General features: G+C 50.6%; 1 protein-coding gene across 2 annotated transcripts in view; it reads right to left on the bottom strand.

The window, feature by feature from the left end:
- The window catches only part of LINGO1 (leucine rich repeat and Ig domain containing 1), a 541,157-nt gene that overhangs the window by 470,053 nt on the left and 54,760 nt on the right, over positions 1-16,344 (bottom strand). For both annotated transcript variants that reach the window (XM_075006532.1, XM_075006534.1), the window contains exon 2: positions 6,095-6,283. The gene's annotated coding sequence lies outside the window, so the exon portion shown is untranslated. The remainder of the gene's footprint in view (positions 1-6,094; positions 6,284-16,344) is intronic.

The following is a 16,344-nucleotide window of genomic DNA, read 5'->3' as shown; positions in this document are numbered from 1 at the left end:
TGGCATTGAGCAGGGCGAGCACTGCTCCTGCAGGGGCGGCTGGGTGGACCTCTGGCTGCTGCTGCTGCTGCTGCTGGGGGTCCATGACTGCGTCGCCCGAGGTGTGCGTGCCTATGGCTCTGCAGACCGCGTGCTGTGCAGGCTGAGTGTGTCTGGGAGGGGCCCTTTAAGGCAGCGGCTAGCTGTTGCCCCGGAAGCGCTAGTCCGCCCTGTGACCCTGTCTGCAGCTGTGCCTGGCACCCTTATTTCAATGCGTGCTACTTTGGCGTGTAGACGTTCCCTCGCAGCGCCTATTTCGATGTGGTGCTGCGCAACGTCGATGTTCAACATCAACGTTGCTAGCCCTGGAGGACGTGTAGACGTTATTCATCGAAATAGGCTACTTCGATGTAGGCTTCACGTGTAGATGTAGCTTCTGTGGCTCTTCGTGCTGATGTGTACTTACCAGACGATCGATGTGATCTTCTGGAGTTCATTTTTGCTGCATGTGTTAAGATGCAGCAAAATCGATCTCTCTGGGCTCGGCCGTTGATCCCTGTGCTCCATGTTATCGCATGAGCCTGAAAAAGCCTGGACTACACAAGGGCAGAAAGTCGATTCTGATAACGTTGATTCTAGCTATGCTAATGGTGTAGTTAGAATTGCGTATCTGGGATCGGCTTTGTTCCCGAGTGAAGATCTTCCCTTAGCCCATAAGGGGTTGGCCGCTCCTGTCCTAGGAGAGTGCCATGAAGGTGTGTGATGTGGCTCCACCCCAGAAGTGCTCGAGGTCTGTTTCTCTCCAGAACCTGGGTCAGACCTTGCCCTGTTGCACCTCTTCATTTTTGCTCTCTCCAACTTTTATTGTGGTCATCCCTGCACCGTGCCCCCACCCCGACTTTTCACCTTCTCCTCTCTCACCCCAGCCGGCCTCTGAGCACCACGCTCCTGCGTGAGGCTGGACAGATACCCACTTTGGAAGAACCCACCTCTTTCTCCTGGGCTGCCACTCAGGGCAGCTAATGGGAAGGGTACCAATTGACCAGCCGCTGTGATCTAGCAGTTAATAAATGTTAGGAGCAGGTCTATAAATCACACACACAGGAAGTGACCTGGACGGGGGGCTTAACGAGTTGGCAGCAGGTTTAATTGAAAAGCCATTTGGCTGGAAGGTGCAATGCAGAAGAGTCAAATAACTGTTAAATAAACAGCCTTGCTGCAGAGGAAGAGGTGGCAGCCAACTGCTGGGGAAGGCAGCGTCTGGAAAAAGCTGTAATCCCCCTTGCTGTCCATCTACAGACAATGCTGGGAAATGCCAAGCTCCCACGGATGGTCCGATCACCCCACCAGCCAATCTCTCTCATATAGACCAGGCCCGGAGCGGTGTGATCTTCCTGCCCCAGCCCGGGAATCTGAGAACGTGAGCTCCCAGGCTCCCGCCATCCACCCCGACAGCCTGACCTGCCAAAAGGCTGCTAATCCTTCTTCCTGTACCAGCCCAAGCCAGAACAGCCAATGGTAATTCTTGATGGGAGACTCTAGCAGTGGCCGAGCCAAGACTACACCCCTCCCAAAACTCACGTGCCTGGTGGCTTCATAATGCCCATCTGTCTTCAATGTGTTCTCTGCCCAGTGCCTGGCGGCCCATCCTCCCCCCATATGCCTGCCAGCATGGGGAGGCTCCACATCCTTTCCATCTCTGCTGCTCTCTGCAGCTCCTGGAGGCTGTTGGGCCTCTGGTCACTGCTCTGAGCTCACCGAAGAGGCTCCCTTCAAACAGGGGACTGGCTTGGACGCATTGGCAAGCAGGCCCAGGGCCGCCTCCCTGCAGGGCAGCTTGAGCCAAGGTCCCTTTCAACCTGCTAACTCAAGCTGGCCCGGGGGGAGCTCAGGGCAGTAGTTACAGGCAGCCAGTGCTGGGGGAACTCTTAGGCTGAATGTTTGGCAGAAACTAAGCCTGGCCAAAAGGGAGACAATTCTCAGCTCCTCTGGATAAAGCTTCCAGCTCCTGGGATTTCCAGCCCCACATTGCCTGGGAACCTTTGGCGATATGTCAGGAGGCTGCTTCCAGCCCCCTCTTTTGCCCAGTGCTGGTAAGGGACGTGGAGGAGAACACAGCTTCCTTAGTCTCTCCCCTTCCTCACGGTGGGTGCATCTGCCTGCTGGCGGGTGGCCCACATGAGTAGAGCCCAGTCTAGGGAGGCAGGAGAGATGGGCCCTCGTCCCAGCTCTGCCTCTGACCTGCTGAGTGACCCTGGGCAAATCATTTCACCTCTCCCTGCCTCTGCTTCCCAAACAAGCGTAATACATTCTAGCCAGCACTGCAAACCACCCAGTAAACAACCTCCACCCCAGCTCGGCAATGTCCCAGAAAGCACTCCTTCTCACCCCCATCCTGATCACACGTTACAAGGTACCAAGTGCCGCAGACCAAGGGACGTGAAGGCACCTCTGAATTTCACACCAGCGGAGAACAATCCCGCATGTTATCCTCTCCCTTTAGGGACTGCTGGACTGGACTGCAAGGAAACCTCTTGGCTGCTATAGTAAGAGATCCTTATCATAGAATCCTAGACTCTTAGGGCTGGAAGAGACATAAGGAGATCATCAAGTCCAACCTCCTGCTCAAAGCAAGACCAATCCCAACTCAATCACTCCAGCCAGGGCTTTGTCAAGCTGAGACTTAAAAACCTCTAGGGATGGAGGTTCCACCACCTCTCTGGGTAACACATTCCAGAGCTTCACCACCCTCCTGGTGAAACAGTTTTTCCAAATATCCAACCTACATCTCCTGCTCTGTAACCTGAGACCATTGCTCCTTGTTCTGCCGTCCCACTCTCCTGAGCACAGCCTCTCTCCAGACTCTTTAGAATTAGGGTGACCATCCGTCCCGGTTTCGGCACACCAAAAAGGCCTCCTGACTTATTTTAAAAAAGGGACTAATTGTCCCGTATCTGCTGCACAGGCACAGCTGCCTGCCTGACTCACAGCATGTGCTCTCCAACTGAGGGAGCCGGCAAGTTACCTGGGGAAGGGGGAGCACCCCCCGCCATCCCATATGTGACCATGGAAGATATGGTCACCCTACACAGACTCCCTGTTCAGGAAGTTGAAGGCTGTTATCACATTGCTTCTCATTCTTCTCTTCTGCAAAGCAAACAAGCCCAAATCCCTCAGCCTCTCCTCATAGGTCATGTGCTCCAGCCCCTTAATCATTTTTTGTTGCCCTTATGTCCTAACCCTGCTAGTTTTCCTCCCTACTTAAGATGAAGCTTATGTCAGTTAATGTGAGGGGGCATTGGACCTGGGTGAGCAGAATCATGGTCAAAGTATTACTACATCCACTTAACTTCTGCTCCCAACACTTCAGTAACACTATACGCCCAGCATAGATGTACTGGCTAGCAGCAATCAATAAGATGTACGTCTTGCAGGGATTTTATTCCAGGTTTCTCCCATTGTCCCACTGCTCACAAAGCACCTGTCCCGAGTCCCCTCTCTAGGCATGGTAGATCTGAAGCTGTAAGTCCATCATTATTTGCTTCACACACAAAAAGTCACAGGCAAGGTGATTTTGCACCTTTTCTTCATACTGGACACTGCTAATCCCTCAGACCAGGACTGGACATGGAACTGGATAACAACAACATGCAGATATAGGCTTGATAATGCAACAAGAGGTTTAGGAAGGAATATAACATATCCCACTTCACAAATTAACTCAAACCCCAACTACAAGGGAGTTGTCAAGACCTTCAGCAGCCAGTCTCCAGCAGGGGTACTGGCCAAGGCGGGAGACAGGCTGCTGAAGGAGCTGGAACGAGGCTGAGTCTGGTAATCCCAATGTTCCTAAGCACCCCTGGGGCAGACACGTACACTGCTGTCTCAGACAGCCCTCTCGGGGCCTGTTTCTCCACTGCCTTGCAGCTGGTGTCATCACTTCCTCCTGGGCAGAGCCTCTGAGCAACCTGTCTGGTGGATTCTCTGCTGCTTGTGCTCTCCGCCATGGAGGATTGCGCCCTCAGTTAGAATTCGGTGGCTTCAGGCTCCTGACAGCAGCGAACCCAGAGAAAGGCCCCCTCGGGCTCCCTGCCTGAGCACACACAGCCCAGCATCAACCCAAGCCAGAATCAGCGGTCACAGTAACTACGGGCCTGCCTAGGGGCTGGCTGGACACATCTCCTCCACCATCCCTCGGACTGAGCTGCTGGGCTGGGTTATAAGTGTGCTTGGAGGGATGGGAACCAGGGAGGGGAAACACGAAGAGGTGCTCTTAACTCGAGAAAAAACCCGAGTGCAGGTCGCAGTCTGCACACAAGTTAGCGAGATTAAGTTGCCCTATGGGCTGACAATCTCCTCCAGGGGTAGGGATGGGGAGACCGGCGGTCTGCTCAACCTGCTGAGTTAATTGCCTGGTCTTCAGCAGGATTTTGTCTTACAGCCTCCCCTTTTGCCAAGGGATGATAAGGCAGCCCAAAAAGCGCATCCATGCACCCCTGCACGATCCATACAGCGTAGAGGGCAGCCGGGAGGAACTGAGAGTGTGTGTCTGTGAGGGAGGGGTGGGGTTACAGAGAGAAGGAACACATGGGAGCCCCCTGTGCTTGAATGATGGGGCGCATATTTATCCCTTTGCCAGGAGAGGAACACTGCTGACCTCCAGACAATGCTGTGGCAACGTTCTCCATTTATTCCCACTGCCCTGTGCCCCAGCCGGCCTCCGGCCTCCGGCTGAGGGCCTCTGCCTATCCCCTCCAGGCTTCAGCCGGGAAGAGAAGGCCGGGCCCATGCTGGGAACTCTCCAGGGCTTTATTGAGACAAATTACAGAAAATTATATCGAAAGCACATCAGTGGAGCTGAACCAATCACAACAATTCAGCTCCCCACCTCCCCCGCCTCAGCCCAGCCTCATTAGGAGCTAATGAGAAGGGAGATTGCTGTGGTGGAAGCACAAAGAGGGATGCGGGAGCCTTTGAGTCCAAGTGCCTTGTACTTCATTCTGTCCTCCCCCCGACGCTTGTTCTTAACCCTTTCTGTGCCGGCACGGCCGGCTGCAGCAGACCAGGGGACAGGCTGACAGAGACTGAAGGCCTCTGTTCATCCATAGGACCTGGTTAGACTGTGATCTGCACTTGCCTGCATCGTAGAGGTGTTTAAAAGGGTGGACGGGTTCATCATCATAAGACCGCTCAGGCGGCAGCGTAGTCTAGTAAACAGGGCATTAGCGCAGGACTCGGAAGACCTGGGCTGTATTCCTGCCTCTGCTGCTCCCCTACCGGGAGATCACAGGCAAGTTACTTCACCTGCCTGTGGCGATTCGGAAGATGTCACTAATGTAGGGAAGGGCTAATCCTGGGATTTCAACTGACCCTGTTTTCTGGAGCTGTGTCAATCTCACTGCATATTTATTTATTGCATTCAGTACTATGGCCCATGGCTCTGACTCAAAGTTAACAAACTTCAGGCTTGAGCACTTCACCCTTCCCCAGGCCTGCTTCTCTGCCTACCTTTTGTTTGTCTTGTCCCAAGGGCAGGGGCTCCCTCTGACAAGGTGTACGTACAGCACCTAGCACAGGAGGGTACCTAAGCATTCTGGGTTGTCACTGTCAAGCTGGGCTGGGCTTACCACGCTGATCTGTTACGACAGGCTTGCTTGGAACCATGCTGTTCCGTTGTCCACGCACCATGAGTTTGCATCATTTTATGACCACCAAAGGCTACTCTAAAATGTGCCCAAAGATAAGCAATAGCTTGGATTTGGCCGATGGCGCAGGCGGGTTAAAATGGAGCCTCTCAGCTCTGACTCCATCCCTTCAAACAGCAGAGCAGAGAGAAGATTCCTGTATTGCTCGCAGTAGATTTCACCTATCTGCACACGACCTGCCCCAGTCCAAAATCCCCTGCGAGTCCTGAATGGTGCAGCCACCAACCAACATGACGTGGCAGGCATGAGTGCCAAACCTCGTCCCCCTCTGTCACTGAAGTGCAAAGAAACACACTCCTGCCTGCCCAAGGCGAGGGACGTGATATGATGCAATGCAACCAAGAAGCAAAGGGCTGGGGAACAACAGGGAGGCCAGTTTGCTAAGCAAAGAGAATGAATATGGGGCTTACCTTGGCAGACCCTGGGTGGGACTACAGGAACTGGCAGCCGCTGACCTTCTCCTGGTGGTGAGCTCCTTTCCGCGAGGTTCTGGCTGGCACAGCCAATTTCTCTAGAAGGGCTGAGGTCCTGAGGAGGAGGGGATGCTCCTTTGGCTCTCCAGAGGCTGAGAGCAGCTCATGGCCCTCAGGTGCAGCAGGCTGAAGTGAGAAAGGAGATGCAGAACTGAGTAGGACAGGGCTGGAAGGCTGCGATCATCTCCCCAGCTCAGTTAAGGCAGAGGAGGGTCAGGTTCACACACGCACACCCCACGCACACACACACACATGTCCCTCTTCACCAGGATTCCTGCCCTTGGCCTGCAAGCCCCCGCAGACCAGAAGGCAGCATTTAGCTAGCCCTAGGAGCTGTGGCGATCAGCCCTATAACTGCACGGGCCAGCCAGCACCCTGCGGAGACGTACTACGAACACACACACCAATGCCGGAACGTGCACAGAAGTCCACCCACTGACCCTCCCACGCAGTATAAACTGGATGGTTATAGGAGGATCCCAGTTTCTGCGCACTTCTCTTTCCAGCATAAAACGCCTGCCTTGCTAAAGGCCCACATCCTCAAGGAGTAATCCTCAGTGTTGAGCCCTTTATTTATACAGGTTCCACCTCTCTGGTCTGGCTCCCTCAGGATCTCAGTGGTCCCAAATGAGGGATTTTGCCGGACCGGGGTAGTTAATGGCCAAGCCCCCCGAGCCCTGGCTGTCTCTGCTGGCCTGCCACAGTTTGCTACAGCAGCGGGGTCTCCTCTCCAGTGCAGAGCTCTGCATGGGGCAGCCCGAGAACGCCAGCTCCTTGGCCCCAGCACCACCAGGCTGCCAGGGACACCACGTCTGGCTATGGCCCCACTGTCCCCATGTCAGCTTGCCCTCCTGCCCTGGCCCGCTGGTCCAGGAGCATCCCTTATCCTACCAGACGAGGGATGTTGCCAGACCAGAGAATGCCGGTTTTCAGAAGTGCAACCCGTATTTGTTTTTCTTAAAGCCCCAACTCCCGCAACCATGTGACAACAAGAAAGTCTCAGGTTTCATTTACAAGTACAAGTTCCTAACCCTCATGGAGAGTAGTGAAGTCTTAAGACATGAACCAAGTGCAACCAAAAGGCTCAGAAACCAGAATGCAAAGGGAAAAGAACCCAAAGTCTCATGATTTTTAAGCCAATCTTATCATTTTGGATGGGTTTGACTCAGGATTTTCGAACGCTTGAGGCTAGCACTGCCACCTCCTCCCCAGCCAGGGACTCCAGAGACACCACCGCAAATGGAGCCCAGGCAGTACCGATAGGTCAAGGGCTTGTCTAGGCAGTGGAGTGATGTGTTTTACTGTGGGGGCGAAGTGGGTTATGTCTAAAGCACACTAACGTGTTAGGGACTCAGCACAAAGCTCACTGGCGCGCACTGAGAGTTCTGCAGAGTGGTGGTTCCCAACCCTTCCACTTGTGTGGACCCCCAATCGCTCCCCCCCAAAACCGTTCACAGACCCGAATCAAGGCCCCACTGTAGCCACAGTGCACAGTCCACTAAAGGAAGAAGGAAACCACAACACAGATTTCCAGAGAGCGATTACCAGCATTACTGGAAGAGATTTCATTTAGAAATAATAATCGACTGCAACTTTGCGATTTACTTAAAACTTATGTTCTATGGTCATTTTTATTTATCTTTTACTTTTTTTCACGGATCCCCTGCAATGTCCTCACCGACCCGCAGGAGTCCATGGACTCCAGGCTGGGAACCACTGCTCTAGCGTGTTTTAACATAGCATTGCTTGAAACAGCACTGCATTAAAGCGCACCAGCAGGGCTACACAGACCAATTAATTGCAGTGCGCAACACACAGTCGCATCTTAGAAATACCACCATTCCCCACTCCCCGCCCAAATGCCTTGTAGACCATATTAACCCCACTGTAGGGACAAGCAGTTTTTAAACTAAGAGGTGGGGGAAAGCCGATTGGTGCGGGGGAGCACCTGGATCGGACGGAGACTTCTCTTACACGAGGCTCCATAGACAGGGATTCCCTAGAAGTTAGTCAGATAGGGAACGTGGGAAATAATATATGGGCAAGATCAGATGTGAAACAATCGTGCATAAAAAAATCCACCACGTCTGTGAAAGGCGGACATATAAATAGTGGTAGTTTTCTAACATGCTTTTACACTAATGCTAGGAGTCTGTCTAATAAGATGGGTGAACTGGAGTACCTCATATCAAAGGAGGAAGTTGACATAATAGGCATCTCAGAAACATGGTGGAATGAGGACAATCAGTGGGACACTATCATACCAGGATATAAATTATATCGGAAAGACAGAACAGGTCGTGCGGGTGGAGGAGTGGTACTATATGTGAAGGATAATATAGAATCAAATGAAGTAAAAATCCTAAAGGAATCAAAATGTTCCATAGAATCATTATGGATAACAATTCATTCCTCTAATATGAATATGGCATTAGGAATATATTACCGACCACCTAACCAGGACAGTGATAGTGATGCTGAAATGTTAAGGGAGATTAGAGAGGCTATCAAAATAAAAAACACAGTAATAATAGGAGATTTCAATTATCCCCATATTGATTGGGTGCATGTCACCTCAGGACGGGATTCAGAGATTAAATTTCTTGATGCCTTAAATGACTGCTTCTTGGAGCAGCTAGTACAGGAACCCACAAGGGGAGAGTCGATTCTCGATCTAGTCTTGACTGGAACGCAGGATCTGGTCCAAGAGGTAACTGTTACTGGACCGCTTGGAAATAGTGACCACAATATAATAACTTTTAATATTCCTGTGTTGGGAAGAACACCGCAGCGGTCAAACACTCTGGCATTTAATTTCAAAAAGGGGAATTACACTAAAATGAGGAAGCTAGTTAAACAGAAACTAAAAGGTAGAGTAATTAAACTAAAATCCCTGGAAGCTGCATGGAAACTGTTTAAAGACACTATACTAGAGGCCCAACTTAAATGTATACCCCAAATAAAAAAACACAGTAAGAGACCTAACAAAGAACCACCATGGCTTAACAGCCATGTTAAAAAGGCAGTGAGAGAGAAAAGGGCAACTTTTAAAAAATGGAAGTCAAATCCTAATGAGGAAAATAGAAAGGAACATAAACACTCCCAAATTAACTGTCATAATGTAGTAAGAAAAGCCAAAAAAGAGTTTGAGGAACAGCTAGCCAAAAATTCAAAAAACAATAGTAAAATGTTTTTTAAATACATTAGAAGCAGGAAGCCTGCTAAAAAAGCAGTGGGGCCCTTGGATGATAAAGATATAAAAGGAGCGATCAAGGAAGACAGTGCCATTGCGGAGCGATTAAATGATTTCTTTGCTTCAGTCTTCACGGCTGAAGATGTTACAGAGGTTCCTAAATCTGAGCCAGCCTTTTTAGGCGACAAATCTGAGGAACTCACTCAGATTGAAGTGACATTAGAGGAGGTTTTGGAATTAATTGATAAGCTGAATAGTAACAAGTCTCCAGGACCAGATGGCATTCACCCAAGGGTTCTGAAAGAACTCAAATGTGAAATTGCGGAGTTATTAACAGTGGTTTGTAACCTATCCTTTAAATCCACTTTGGTACCAAATGACTGGAAGACGGCCAATATAACACCAATATTTAAAAAAGGCTCTAGAAGAGATCCTGGCAATTATAGACCGATAAGTTTAACATCAGTACCAGGTAAATTAGTAGAAACACTAGTAAAGAGTAAAATTGCAAGGCACATAGAAGAGCACGAATTGTTGGGCAAAAGTCAGCATGGTTTCTGCAGAGGGAAGTCGTGTCTGTCTAATCTATTAGAATTCTTTGAAGGGGTTAATAAACATGCGGACAAGGGGCACCCAGTGGACATAATATACCTAGATTTCCAGAAAGCCTTTGACACGGTCCCACACCAAAGGCTTTTATGTAAATTAGGTGGTCATGGGATAGGAGGAAAGGTCCTTTCATGGATCGGGAATTGGTTAAAAGACAGAAAACAAAGGGTTGGAATAAATGGTAAATTTTCACAATGGAGGGGGGTAACTAGTGGTGTTCCCCAGGGCTCAGTCCTGGGACCGATCCTGTTCAACTTGTTCATCAATGATCTAGAAAATGAGGTAAGCAGTGAGGTGGCAAAGTTTGCAGATGACACCAAGTTGTTCAGGACAGTCAAAAGCAAAAGGGATTGTGAAGAACTACAAAAAGATCTCAGCAAACTGAGTGATTGGGCAGCAAAATGGCAAATGAAATTTAATGTGGGTAAGTGTAAGGTAATGCATGTTGGAAAAAATAACCCAAATTACACGTACTACATGATGGGGTCAAATTTAGCTACGACAGATCAGGAAAGGGATCTTGGAGTTATAGTGGATAGTTCTCTGAAGACATCCACGCAGTGTGCAGCGGCAGTTAGTAAGGCAAATAGGATGTTAGGAATTATTAAAAAAGGGATCGATAATAAGACAAAAGATATCATACTTCCCCTATATAAAACTATGGTACGCCCACATCTCGAGTACTGCGTGCAGATGTGGTCTCCTCACCTCAAAAAAGATATATTGGCATTAGAAAAGGTTCAGAAAAGGGCGACTAAGATGATTAGGGGCTTGGAACGGGTCCCATATGGGGAGAGGCTAGAGAGACTGGGACTTTTCAGTCTGGAAAAGAGGCGATTGAGGGGCGATATGATAGAGGTATATAAAATCATGAATGGTGTGGAGAAAGTGAATATAGAAAAATTATTTACCTTTTCCCATAATACAAGAACTAGGGGACACCAAATGAAATTGATGGGTAGTAGGTTCAAAACTAATAAAAGGAAATTTTTCTTCACACAGCGCACAGTCAACCTGTGGAACTCCTTGCCCGAGGAGGCTGTGAAGGCCAGGACTCTATTAGGGTTTAAAAAAGAGCTTGATAAATTTTTGCAGGTCAGGTCCATAAATGGCTATTAGCCAGGGATAAAGTATGGTGCCCTAGCCTTCATAACAAGGGCAGGAGATGGATGGCAGGAGATAAATCACTTGTCTTCTGTTCTCCTCTCTGGGGCACCTGGCATTGGCCACCGTCGGCAGATGGGATGCTGGGCTTGATGGACCTTTGGTCTGACCCAGTATGGCCATTCTTATGTTCTTATGTTAAGCCCTCAGAGGACATGAATATTAAGCAGGACCCTCCTCTCCTGGCAGAGCCCCTCCATGTGCAGAAATGGACCTGGGAGTTGTAGTGGATGAGAAGCTGGACATGAGTCAACAGTGTGCCATTGTAGCCAAGAAGGCTAATGGCATATTAGGTTGCATCAAGAGGAGTGTTGGCAGTAGATCCAGAGAAGTGATTGTTCCTCTTTATTCAGCTTTGGTGAGGCCGCCTCTGGAGTACCGTGTCCACTTCTGAGCCCCCAGTGATAGGAAGGATGTAGATACACTGGAGAGGGTCCAGCGGAGGGCGACCAAGGTAATTAGGGGGCTGGAGCATATGACCTATGAAGAAAGGTTGAAGGAATTGGGACTGTTTAGTCTTCAGAAGAGAAGACTGAGGGGGGGACTTGATAGCAGCCATCAACTTACTGAAGGGAGGTTGCAAAGAGGCTGGAGAGAGGCTGTTTACAGTGGCCACGGATGGCAGGACACGGAACAATGGTCTCAAGTTGTGGTTGGGAAGGTCCAGGTTGAACATTAGGAAAAACTTTTTCACTAGGAGGGTGGTGAAGCATTGGAATGGTCTACCCAGGGAAGTAGTGGCATCTCCATCTCTGGACGTGGTTAAGTCTCACCTCAACAAAGCCCTGGCTGGGCTGATCTGATGGGTTTGGTCCTGCTTAGCGCAGGGGGCTGGACTCGATGGCTTTTTTAGGTCTCTTCCAGCTCTATTGTTCTATGATTCTATGTGCCCGTAAGCAAGATGGTTTCAGAAACTGTCCGTGTCATGGTGGCACAGTTAGGAGTTCAGCTTGCCATCAGTCCAGCACCTTTCGTCATCACAAACTGTATTTGTTTCATTAAAACAAAAACTATCAATGCAGGCAGTGTTAAATAGATGCAAAGATTTGCAGCCTAGGAGCTAAAGAGCCATGACTAAGACAATGCATTAGCGAGGAGCTGGCTAATCCCAACAAGCCTCAGGGAGATGAAAAAGAAAGTCTCTCACTGTGTTACCAAGAGGTCAGCGTAGGCATCTTGCTCATTTATAACATCACGGCCCCTTGAGATCTCACATTCCACCGACAAAGCTCAGGACTGGAAGATCAACAAATAACAGGGCTCAATGTAGCCACATTCAGAAGGTCACGGACCTCTTGAGTGACCCGATTTGCAAATGAAGAATGCAGTTGAATGGAGACAAAGTGTAAAATTATTAGGCACCAGGGCAGCAAAGCAAAACAGAAGGTTCACGTTTAACAGAAGAGTCAGAGGTTTATTGTCTGTCTGAGCGAGGGAATGGCCTCCCAGTAATAAACCCTAACTTCTTTGAAGCCATCTGAATTGCCTATCGAGGTAGGCAGGGCTGGGAAGATATTGAGATGGGGAAAGAGCTCAGTTCCAAAGTGGTACATTCACCACAGCGAGTGGTCTGCTTGTGGGCTTTCAGGTAATACACCAAAGACTGGGAGCCTGGAGATCAAGAATGTAAGGATGGCGATACTGGGTCAGACCAAAGGTCCACCTAGCCCAGTGTGCTGTCTTCTGACAGAGCCCAGTGCCGGATGCCCCAGAGGGCATCACCAACTGATCTCTCACCCGTCACCCATTTTCAGCCTCTGCGGTGAAGGACACTTGTAAGAATAAGGGCAGGACAAAGCAAATCCACTGCAGGGGCCTAAGTCGGCATGAACTCCTGCGGCCAGCCATCCCCATCCCTCTGTTCAGGCAGGTGCAAAACCCATATGGGAAAGTGTCTCTCAGCGGGCTGAGAACAAGGGGAAAAGCTTTACCGCCCAGTGCTCTCCACAGGTCCACTGCCTCTTAGTCAGGGAAGCCACCAAATGGGTCTGGCAGAAGCTGGTGAAGTTGCCAATCAGTGAGGTGCTTTCCTGAGGCATGTATAGGTCTCCCTCCCACCTACCAACTGAGAGCAGAGGGTTTGGGGGACCTGCAGCCCCACTTCCTAGAACACCCCTACCCCATCGCTGCCCATATGAAGCGTTCTGCCACAGAGCAGCCATCTTTTCTCATCTACTCAAGATCAGTAACTTCCTGATGCCCCTAAAAAAAAAAATCTCCCTCCAGCTCTTCCTGCCTCTCCTACATCCTCCCTCCCGATGTCAGAGAGAAGGCAGGCTGGGCTGCTCCTTGTGTTCAAGAGTGGGGCTAGCCAACCCTGAAAAGTTACCCCTGTTGTACGGGGAGCCACAGCTTCACAGAGGAAGGGCTGACTCGTGACTGGTTTCTAGCCCAGGCGTAGGTCACTGCCCCACGTAACGGCAGCTAGACCACACCAGAGAGGGGAAATGAGTGCCCTCTGCAGCCTAAGCTGAAAGACAGCTGGCTGTTAGCTCAAATGATTGAGGTGCCTGCACACAGGTCCCAGGTTCAAGCCCACGTTTAGGTAGTTACCTATGGAAGCTCCTCCTTCAGTCAGGTGCTGATGTCAGGGTGTCCACACTCCCCACCTTCGTACCCCATCTGCACAAACAGGGGGTAGGAAATGCAGGGAGCTTGCTGCCAGCTGCTCCCATATCAGAACACACTCAGCATACTTAAAGGGACAACAAGAAGTCCTGTGGCACCTTACAGACTGACAGATATTTTGGCGCATAAGCTTTCGTGGGCAAAGACCCGCTTCGTCAGATGCACAAGTGGCGGGGGAAGCGGGGGTTCACAGGAGGATTTAAAGAGGGGGGTCCCAGTAAAAGGGAAGGCCAGAGCTGACAAGGTCTGTTCAGTCAGGGTGGAAATGGCCCATTATCAGTAGTATACAGCAAGAGAGGAGAAAAAAACAAGTCAGATCAGTTGGGGGGATGTGGCCCATTGTCAGATTCCAATGTGGAGGTGTGAACTTCCAATGCAGAGAAGCTGCTTTTGTAAGGTGCCCGCCACTCCCAGTCTCTGTTTAATCCTTGGTTGATGGAGTCAAATTTGCAAATGAATTACAGCTCAGAGATGTGTCTCTCTCCGTTGCACTGGGACCCCTCTCTTTAAATACTTCTCTGAACCCCCCCCCCCCACCCCTGCCTCTCATGCATCTGATGAAGCGGGTCTTTGCCCACGAAAGCTCATGCTCCAAAATATCTGTTAGTCTATAAGGTGCCACAGGACTTCTTGCTGTTCTCGGAGATACAGACTAACACGGCGACCTCTCTGATACTTGTCACAAAGCAAGGTACTGCATTTAAAGGGACAATGTGCATCTTGGACACTGTCACACAAATACTCCCTTTCCTTCTGTCACACTCGCCTCCCAACCCCACACATACTTGTGTCGCTGTTCTTAGTACGTCTACTTCTTTCAGCGTGTGTTATTTTCGGTTTTGGACGGGTCTCTGTATTTCATTGTTTTAACTGCTCTCGTGTTCAAATGTAATTCTTCGGGCAGTGAGTTCTAACCTGCCTTGCCTGGCGGGGCTGGGGGAATTATCCCTGGGGTAATGTTTGAAAAAGAGACCTCGGTTTTCGGTTTCTACTGGTGGCCCACATCTGCACATCACCTCCACATCGGTGCACCTAACCCAATTCACTCCCTCTACTTTTTACTGTCCACGAAATGCCGAACACTGGCCGGGAGTCTCCTGGAATTGGGCTTAACCTCCTGCTGCCAAAACGGGGAGATCGGCTGCTAACAGTACAGCAACGCAGCGGGACTAAGGCAGTGTCCCCCTGTCCCGGTCCTGCGCTGCTCCTGCAAGCGGCTGGTATGTCCCTGTGGCCCGTCGGGGAGCCAGGGCAGAAAGTCTCCACATGCTGCCCTGGCCTGCAGGCACTGGCCCTGCAGCTCCCGTTGGCTGGGAACAGGGAGGTGCAGGCAGGAGCCTGCAGACAGAGGGCAGCGTGCAGAGCCACTGCCCCAGCTGCTGGACAGGTTGGTCAGTTTCGGGAGTGGCATAGGGCTAGGGTGGGGGTGAGCCTGCCTTAGCCCTGCTGTGACAGCACCGGAGGTAAGCAGTGCCAAGCCACAGCCTTCCTCCTCAACCCCTGCCCCAGACCTGAACCCCCTCCTGCACCCCAAACCCCTGCCCCTATCCGGAGCCCCTGCGGCACGAAATCTCCCTCCAGAGCCCTCAACCTGCACCCCAACCCTCTGGCTCAAGTTCAGCCCAGAGCCCCTCCCACACTCCAAACCCCTCAGTCCAAGAACAAAGCCTGCCCCAGCCTGGTGAAAGTGAGAGAGGGAAGGGCCGTGCAGTGAGCAGGGTGGGGTCTCAGAAAAGGGGCAGCGGAGGGGCAGGGAAAGGGAGTTTGGGTTTGAGGTAGTTCATAAATCAGAGAACAACACAATCCCAGGACTGGAAGGGACCTCAGCAGGTCACCGAGTCCCAGCCCCCTGCTCAAAGCAGGACCAATCCCAACTCAATCATCCCAGCCAGGATTTAAAAACCCCTAGGGATGGAGATTCCACCACTTCTCTTGGTAACGCATTCCAGTGCTTCACCACCCTCCTGGGGAAATAGTTTTTCCTAATATCCAACTACACCTCCCACTCTGTAACTTGAGACCATTGCTCCTTGCTCTGCCATCCATCACTACTGAGAACAGCCTCTCTCCATCCTCTTCAGAGCCCCCCTTCAGGAAGTTGAAGGCTGCCATCAAATCACTCCTCACTCTTCTTTCCTGAAAACTAAATATGCCCAGATCCCTCAGCCTCCCCTCGTAGGTCATGTGCTCCAGACTGCTGATCATTTTCATTGCTCTCCACTGGACCAGCTTCAATGCATCCACATCTTTTCTATAAAGGTGGGGTGAGGGAGGGAATCAATGTGGTCTCACCGGTGCTGAGTAGAGGGGAATAATCACTTATCTAGGTCTGCTGGCAACGCTCCTCCTAATGCACCCCAATAAACCAGTAGCCTTCTTAGCTACAAGGACACACTGTTGACTCATATCCAGCCTCTCATCCACTGTAACCCCCAGGGCCTTTTCTGCTGTGCTGCCACTTAGTCAGTCAGTCCCCAGCCTGTAACAATGCCTGGGATTCTTCCATCCCAAATGCAGGACTCTGCACTTGTCCACATTGAACCACATCAGATTTCTTTTGGCCCAATCTTCCAATTTACCCAGGTCGCTCTGG

The sequence above is a fragment of the Carettochelys insculpta genome, chromosome 12 (assembly GCF_033958435.1).
Source record: "Carettochelys insculpta isolate YL-2023 chromosome 12, ASM3395843v1, whole genome shotgun sequence".
NCBI classification, from domain to species: Eukaryota; Metazoa; Chordata; order Testudines; family Carettochelyidae; genus Carettochelys; species Carettochelys insculpta.
Note: the sequence above shows the minus strand (reverse complement) of the source record. Positions and strands in the feature narration are given on the sequence as shown.